Source organism: Diabrotica virgifera, chromosome 10 (genome assembly GCF_917563875.1).
Source record: "Diabrotica virgifera virgifera chromosome 10, PGI_DIABVI_V3a".
NCBI lineage: Eukaryota > Metazoa > Arthropoda > Insecta > Coleoptera > Chrysomelidae > Diabrotica > Diabrotica virgifera.
This window is the reverse complement of record NC_065452.1, coordinates 79592192-79598642: the sequence shown is the minus strand read 5'-3', so window position 1 is coordinate 79598642 and position 6451 is coordinate 79592192. Positions and strand designations below refer to the sequence as shown.

At 32.1% G+C, this 6451-nt stretch overlaps 1 long non-coding RNA gene across 1 annotated transcript; it reads right to left on the bottom strand.

Annotated features, from left to right (window-relative positions):
* Positions 1 to 551: 551 nt before the first annotated feature.
* On the bottom strand, positions 552 to 3290 carry LOC126878727 (uncharacterized). The gene is made up of 3 exons (XR_007695748.1): positions 2847 to 3290; positions 1968 to 2125; positions 552 to 732 (listed from the first exon to the last, which is right to left on the bottom strand). It is a non-coding gene; the product is annotated as an uncharacterized LOC126878727 (long non-coding RNA).
* Between the last annotated feature and the right edge of the window lie 3161 nt (positions 3291 to 6451).

Sequence of the window (6451 nt, the reverse complement as noted above, 5' to 3'; positions counted from 1 at the left end):
ACGAATGTCCCTGGAAAGTCCCAGGAAAGTGCTGTGTCAGCATTTTAAATATTCTTAGAATGTTCTGTTGGAACATTCCATGAATGTCTACGAATGTTCTTTGGACATTCACAGTCTATTTTTTAGACTGAATGTCTTGTTGGAACATTCCATGAATGTTCTTTGGACATTCACAGTATATTTTTAGACTGAATGTCTTGTTAGAACATTCCATGAATGTCTACGAACGTTCTTTGAACATTCACAGTATATTTTTTAGACATTCACTGAAATATATCGTCAGTAATGTGACAATACCTCCTATGTTTTTTCATGAGGTTTGCAGGAGACGAAAAACATTTTTTAAGGTCACTTTCTGTTTTCGTACGTATTCTGACTTTTTTGCAGTAAATAGATAGTTGAATTTACTGCAAAACAAGTCAAAAAATATATGAAAACAGGAGGTGGCCGAAACAAGTTTTTAGTCTATCTTACAAATCTCTTGAAAAAAACAGATGAGGTATTGTCACATCACTGACGATATGTGGCCATACCAAATAATACATCCTTGATAAATATAAACATTTTTATTGCAAAAAATCTTTACATACATTTTTTAATGTAATTTACTGACATTCCTAAATATTATAAAAAAATGTGTCACATTTGCTTTGTAAACCTTTCTTTTGCTTTGCGTAGCCACATATTCCGTTTCCTTTCTGGTTTTTTGTAGACCACTTCTCTCAGCTGATTCTAAAAGAAAATAAAATAAAAGGTAATTTTTCTATCCTTTACAATTATCAATCAGAAGAAATATTATTTACAGGTAATAATACGCATAAATAATAATAATAAAAAAATAAATATTAAATAATATTTAAATAAATAATAAATAATATTTAATAAATAAAATAATAATAATGAACATTTTGTATTTTGACAACGACATCCGACGTGGAAGTAGAAACCTTAATAAAATTATTTTTTCAAGTAAATTGTGGCTTATTTCCTCATTAGAATAGTTAATTACAAAAAAGCCACAAAGAAATAGATTTTTCACAAACAAATAAGTATTTAGTATTCATTATATTTATTGTTTTTATTATTTACTTTAATGTCCTACTGGTACATTATTTGACAAATAATGACATTTCGAAGTCTGTTAAGTACGATATAACGCCCTTGGGCATTAAATTTAAATAACGACTAAGATACTGTCAAGTTGACAAATATCAACCTAAGTAAAACTATGGTTACCACAATTATGTTACTACTGTTACTGGTAAATGTACTTATTTAAAAACTAATCAATTCAAAATTCATTCAAATTTTTCGCATATAAAGAATAATTTAGTCAGACATTAAACGTTGAAGGCACCACAGGTATTATAATAATAACGCTTTCGGTCAACGTATATCCCTCAGGCCCTTGTTAAAAACACCATTGACCTCAAGCGTTATTATCCTTATAATACCCTTGGTACCTTAATAACTGTAACATAAGATTATACCTTAATTCTTGTTTTCTATTTCTGATGTTTTTATTTATTTACATTGAATATTAATCTGTTTTGTTGTATAATCTACTTCGCAATAATTATGTGATATATTTGACTTAAAATGAATTCAAAAATTTTTTGCAGTTGGGCAACAATGTCAACTTAGATCTCCGATGTAGATAATGAATTACAACAGTATCTATATTGTACAGACTGTATTATTAATTAGGTTATTTATTTATTGAAATATACATCCACCAGGTATAAACCCATAAAGGTGTACATAAGAAAACTACATACATTGACTGAACACTTGATGACAAAATATAAAATAAAATAAAGAATAACCAAAAATGTTTCTGTTGTTAATACACATACACAATAATAAACAAAGACCTTAATAAAGAAAAATAACATGGCATCAATTCGATAAGCTATTGTGTATTTTGCGTTTAAAGATGTTAAAACCAAGAAAAAAAATGCATATACCTGTGTGACATAAGCTATTGGAACAGCACAGTCTCTTAAACGAACAGATGAAAGTGAAGTTCTGTCAATATCTTTTTCTAAAAAGTGTTTTGAACATACTCCTCTATTAACAAATCTGATCTATACTTCATGTCTTCTTCGCAGGATCTTCTGGAAAGCTAAAAATACAAAATATATGCATTACTAAGCATTATTAACAAATTTTAGTTTTAAATAAAAAATATGATTAATGGACTCACAAAATATTATAAAACAGCTTAGAAATTGTTTATTAGTATAGTCGGTTCCCCAAACTCTGACACAACTGGCTAGTGATTTTACTAGGTAATTTTTTTTGTTTTTGGCCAATTTTGCCAAAATTACAGTAATTATTAACTATTTAGTTATTTTTTTTTGCCAATTTTACCAAATTGGCAAAATTATTTACTAAAATCACTAGCCAGTTGTGTCTGAGACTCAGTAGTACTGAGACTGAGTTTAGCAAATCGACTATAATATTCTGTGTATTCATTAGTTGGTACTGCATATTATAGTGTGTGGTCTACCATCCTATTTATAAAGGCATACACTAGCAAAAACGCAAAAAGAATTGCTTTAGTTTTACAAATCCTATTGTTATTATCTCTATTTACTATTTTAGTTAGGAATAAGCGAAGTTTGTGGCTTATTCACAATTATTATTAAAATAATAAATGGATATGACCAATTATTAACTTATAAAATAAAATAATAATTCTTCTGATTTATGCCTTTTATTCACTTTGTTATATCTAGGTTACTTAAAAGATTTTTTATGAATAGTATTATTAGGGTATTAATAGTATTAATTTATTTTCTGAAATACAGGGCATGCCTTCGTTTACATATTTGCATACTAACCTTTTAATAGGGCTTTTCATTCAGTCATTTGTTTGGAGCTTCTGTCATAATTGAAACGTTATTCTTGCAGATTTTTTTATCTACATTTGTTTCTGCTACTCCAACTGCGTTAAAAACAGGACACCATTTTATTCACTATGTTAATAATACTATTAAAGCTATTATAAAAGTATCCGAATTAAAAAAATATTCTTAAAAAGCACAAATAATACAAACGATCCACGGCAAAGCAAGGTGACCAAGATGAAGATGCCAAGATGGCCGAAGCGAGGTCGTTGGTTGGTCGTTTTTAGTCACGTGATGCCCTCTCAAGCGCCATGCACAAAAATATATGCACGGCGAATTTGAAAATGAACGCAAAAGAAATAAATATAAATGCCTCTCTTGGGTTTTGCATAAGTTATAAGTATTTTTTTTATTAACAAAATCGCATTCCAAATTGAATATTCGCGAACAATAATTTTTATTACATTTGTATGTTTATAATATTGTATTAATTGAACTTGGGAAACTCTTTAAATTTGACATATTATTGCACTGTAGGCCTAAAGTGTCACTTAGTTTGTCTGGTATGTTATAAGTAATGTTGTATCTGTTACACGTATGTATTATTTCGCAACTTAAAATATAGGAACATTGGTAGTATGTTCACAGAATGTCTTATGGTAACATTCCAGGAATAATTTAAACAGATGTTCACCGAATGTTCCCTAAATGTCCAGGACATTCAAATATTGATAGAACTTTGGTAGTACATTCCTGGAATGTTGTGTGTTGTTAGGGTTAGGTTCATTCGAACTATTTTTGGTCCCAGAATATGTGATTTAATTTATGACGTGTATTTTTGTTACACCCTGTATATACAACCGATTACGCACCACCTTAAAAATTGGGCATTTTTGATGTCTCGAATTTCCTAAACCTGTTGTTGCATCTAAGTGATTTTTTTATAATATTCTAGCCTAGGCCCTAGGCTATAGGTTAAGTACCTCCTTATGCTTGTCATGCACGGGGAGCTATACTGTAATATATATTATATCACATCGCACTCTATAGTAATGAGTGAGCCTGCACATACGGAACCATTTGTTTCCTGTCTGCAGGCTCACTCATTACTATAGAGAGCGATATGATATAATGTACATATATTACAGCATAGCTCCCTGTGCATGACAAGCTTAAGGAGGTAACCTATAGCCTAGGCTATAATATTATAAAAAAATAACTTAGATGAAACAACAGGTTTAGGAAATACGAGACATCAAAAATACCCCATATTTAAGGTGGTGCGTTAATTTCTTGGAGAAGTGTATTGTAATTTAATGTAAATAATGTAATATCCAATAATTGTAATTTAATATAAGATGTAATATAAGTTCCTTAAAAAATATATTTTTTATTTCCCACGACATTAGATGGATGTCCGGCAGCAAGACATTGGACCAAACTGGGACGTCCTATGAAGGCCAATTGACGTCCACCGAACGTCCCTTCGGATGTTAAGTGGACCTCCATTGGGCGTTTGGCAACGTGGCATTTGGACCAAAATTGGACGTCCTGTTAAGGTCCAATTCACGTCCCCTAGAACATCCGGTTAAGGTCCAATTTACTTCCGATTAAGGTCCAATTTACGTCCGATTAAGGTCCCATTTACGTCCGATTAAGGTCCAATTTACGTCCTATTAAGATCCAATTTACGTCCGATAAGGTCCAATTTACGTCCGATTAAGGTCCAATTTACGTCCGATTAAGGTCCCATTTACGTCCGATTAAGGTCCAATTTACGTCCTATTAAGGTCCAATTTACGGCCGGTTAAGGTCCAATTTACGTCCGAATAAGGTCCCATTTACGTCCCATTAAGGTCCAATTTACGTCCTATTAAGGTCCAATTTACGTCCGATTAAGGTCCAATTTACGTCCGATTAAGGTCCGATTAAGGTCCAATTTACGTCCGATTAAGGTCCAATTTACGTCCGATTAAGGTCCAATTTACGTCCGATTAAGGTCCAATTTACGTCCCCTAGGACGTCCGATCAAGGTCCAAATTACCTCGGACCTTAGATGGACGTCCAATGGACGTTCGGTAGCGCGACATTTGGACCAAAATAGGACGTATAAAGGACGTTCCTCGGACGAAAACGGACGTCCCTAAAGTCCGTGAAGGACGTCCAATGGACGTCCTTGTGCTATTAGGGTTATGATTACAATGATGAAAGAGCTAATGAATAAAAATGATGAAATGCTTCAGGAAATAAAAGAAATAAGGAAAGAACAACAACAAACCAATATAAAGAGTTAATGGATGTAAAAGCAGAGAATCAAAAACTAAAAAAAGAAATAAAACAGCTACATGAACGAATGGGGCAACTGGAGAAATTTAGCAAAAAGAAAAGCTTGATCGTAACTGGGTTGAAAGTAGAAACAAATGATTATAAGAAAAAAAGATGAAATGGAAAATTTCATAGCCTAAGAGTTGCAAACACAAATAAAACTAAGAAGTGCAACAAAAAATAGAACAGTATGCGCAATAGAAAAAGAAACCCTCACGAATAAAATGGAAATCCTAAACAAGAAACGTAAACTAAAACAGCATTAAGATCGTATCTGTATAAACAACGATTGGACATCGAAAGAAAAAGAAATACAAAAGGAAATAACTAAAATAGCAAAGGAAGAAAGAAGCAAAGGTAAGCAAACGAAAATCGGCTACAAGAAATTAATAGTGAATGGCAAAATCTGGATATGGGACGAAGAGAGAGAACAGCTGATAAAAAATTCAAAAAACTAATAAACGAAGAACAGCGGCTGAAATATGATATTGACATGGCAAAAAAAGACTCGACAATGCAAACGGTTAACGAAAACAAAATAACGCACACAAAATAAAGAAAGAATCTCAATAAGAAGAAAAGAACAAAACCCATTAGAATGGGCTCTTGGAATATTAGAACCATGCTGGCAGCAGGTAAGATGCAAGAAATAGCTCTTGAAATGAAAAAATACCAACTAGAAATCCTAGTCCTACAGGAAATACGATGTAAGAAAGAAGGAAAAATTGAGAAGAAAAACTTTAGCATGTATTATTCGGGAGAAAACAAACAGGGAACGAATGGTACGGCATTTATTGTGAACAAAAAATGAGGGAAAAAGTGATACAATTCAAAGCAGTTAATGAAATGATATCTTACATAAGAATAGAAAATAAACAAGCCAACATCTCGATAGTCAATTGCTTTGCACCCACCGAAGAAGCAAACCAAGAAGATATAGCAGAATTCTACGACATCCTGGAATAAACCTGTGAAAATATTCCGATTAATGACATATTAATAATATTGGGTGATTTCAATGCAAAGATCGGAATGGAGGACTATAATCGTAATGTAGCTGGCAAAGAAACCATTCATGAAACTACGAATGATAACGGAGGAGAAATCTGCAACCTAGCAGCAGCAACAAACACATATATAGTGATTACTAGGCATAAAAATAAAAAAGAACACAAAATAACATGGATGATACCAGGAAGAATGGATGGAAACCAAATAGATCATACTCTAATTTCGAAAAAATGGACACAAATAGTACAAGACGTAAGGTCATA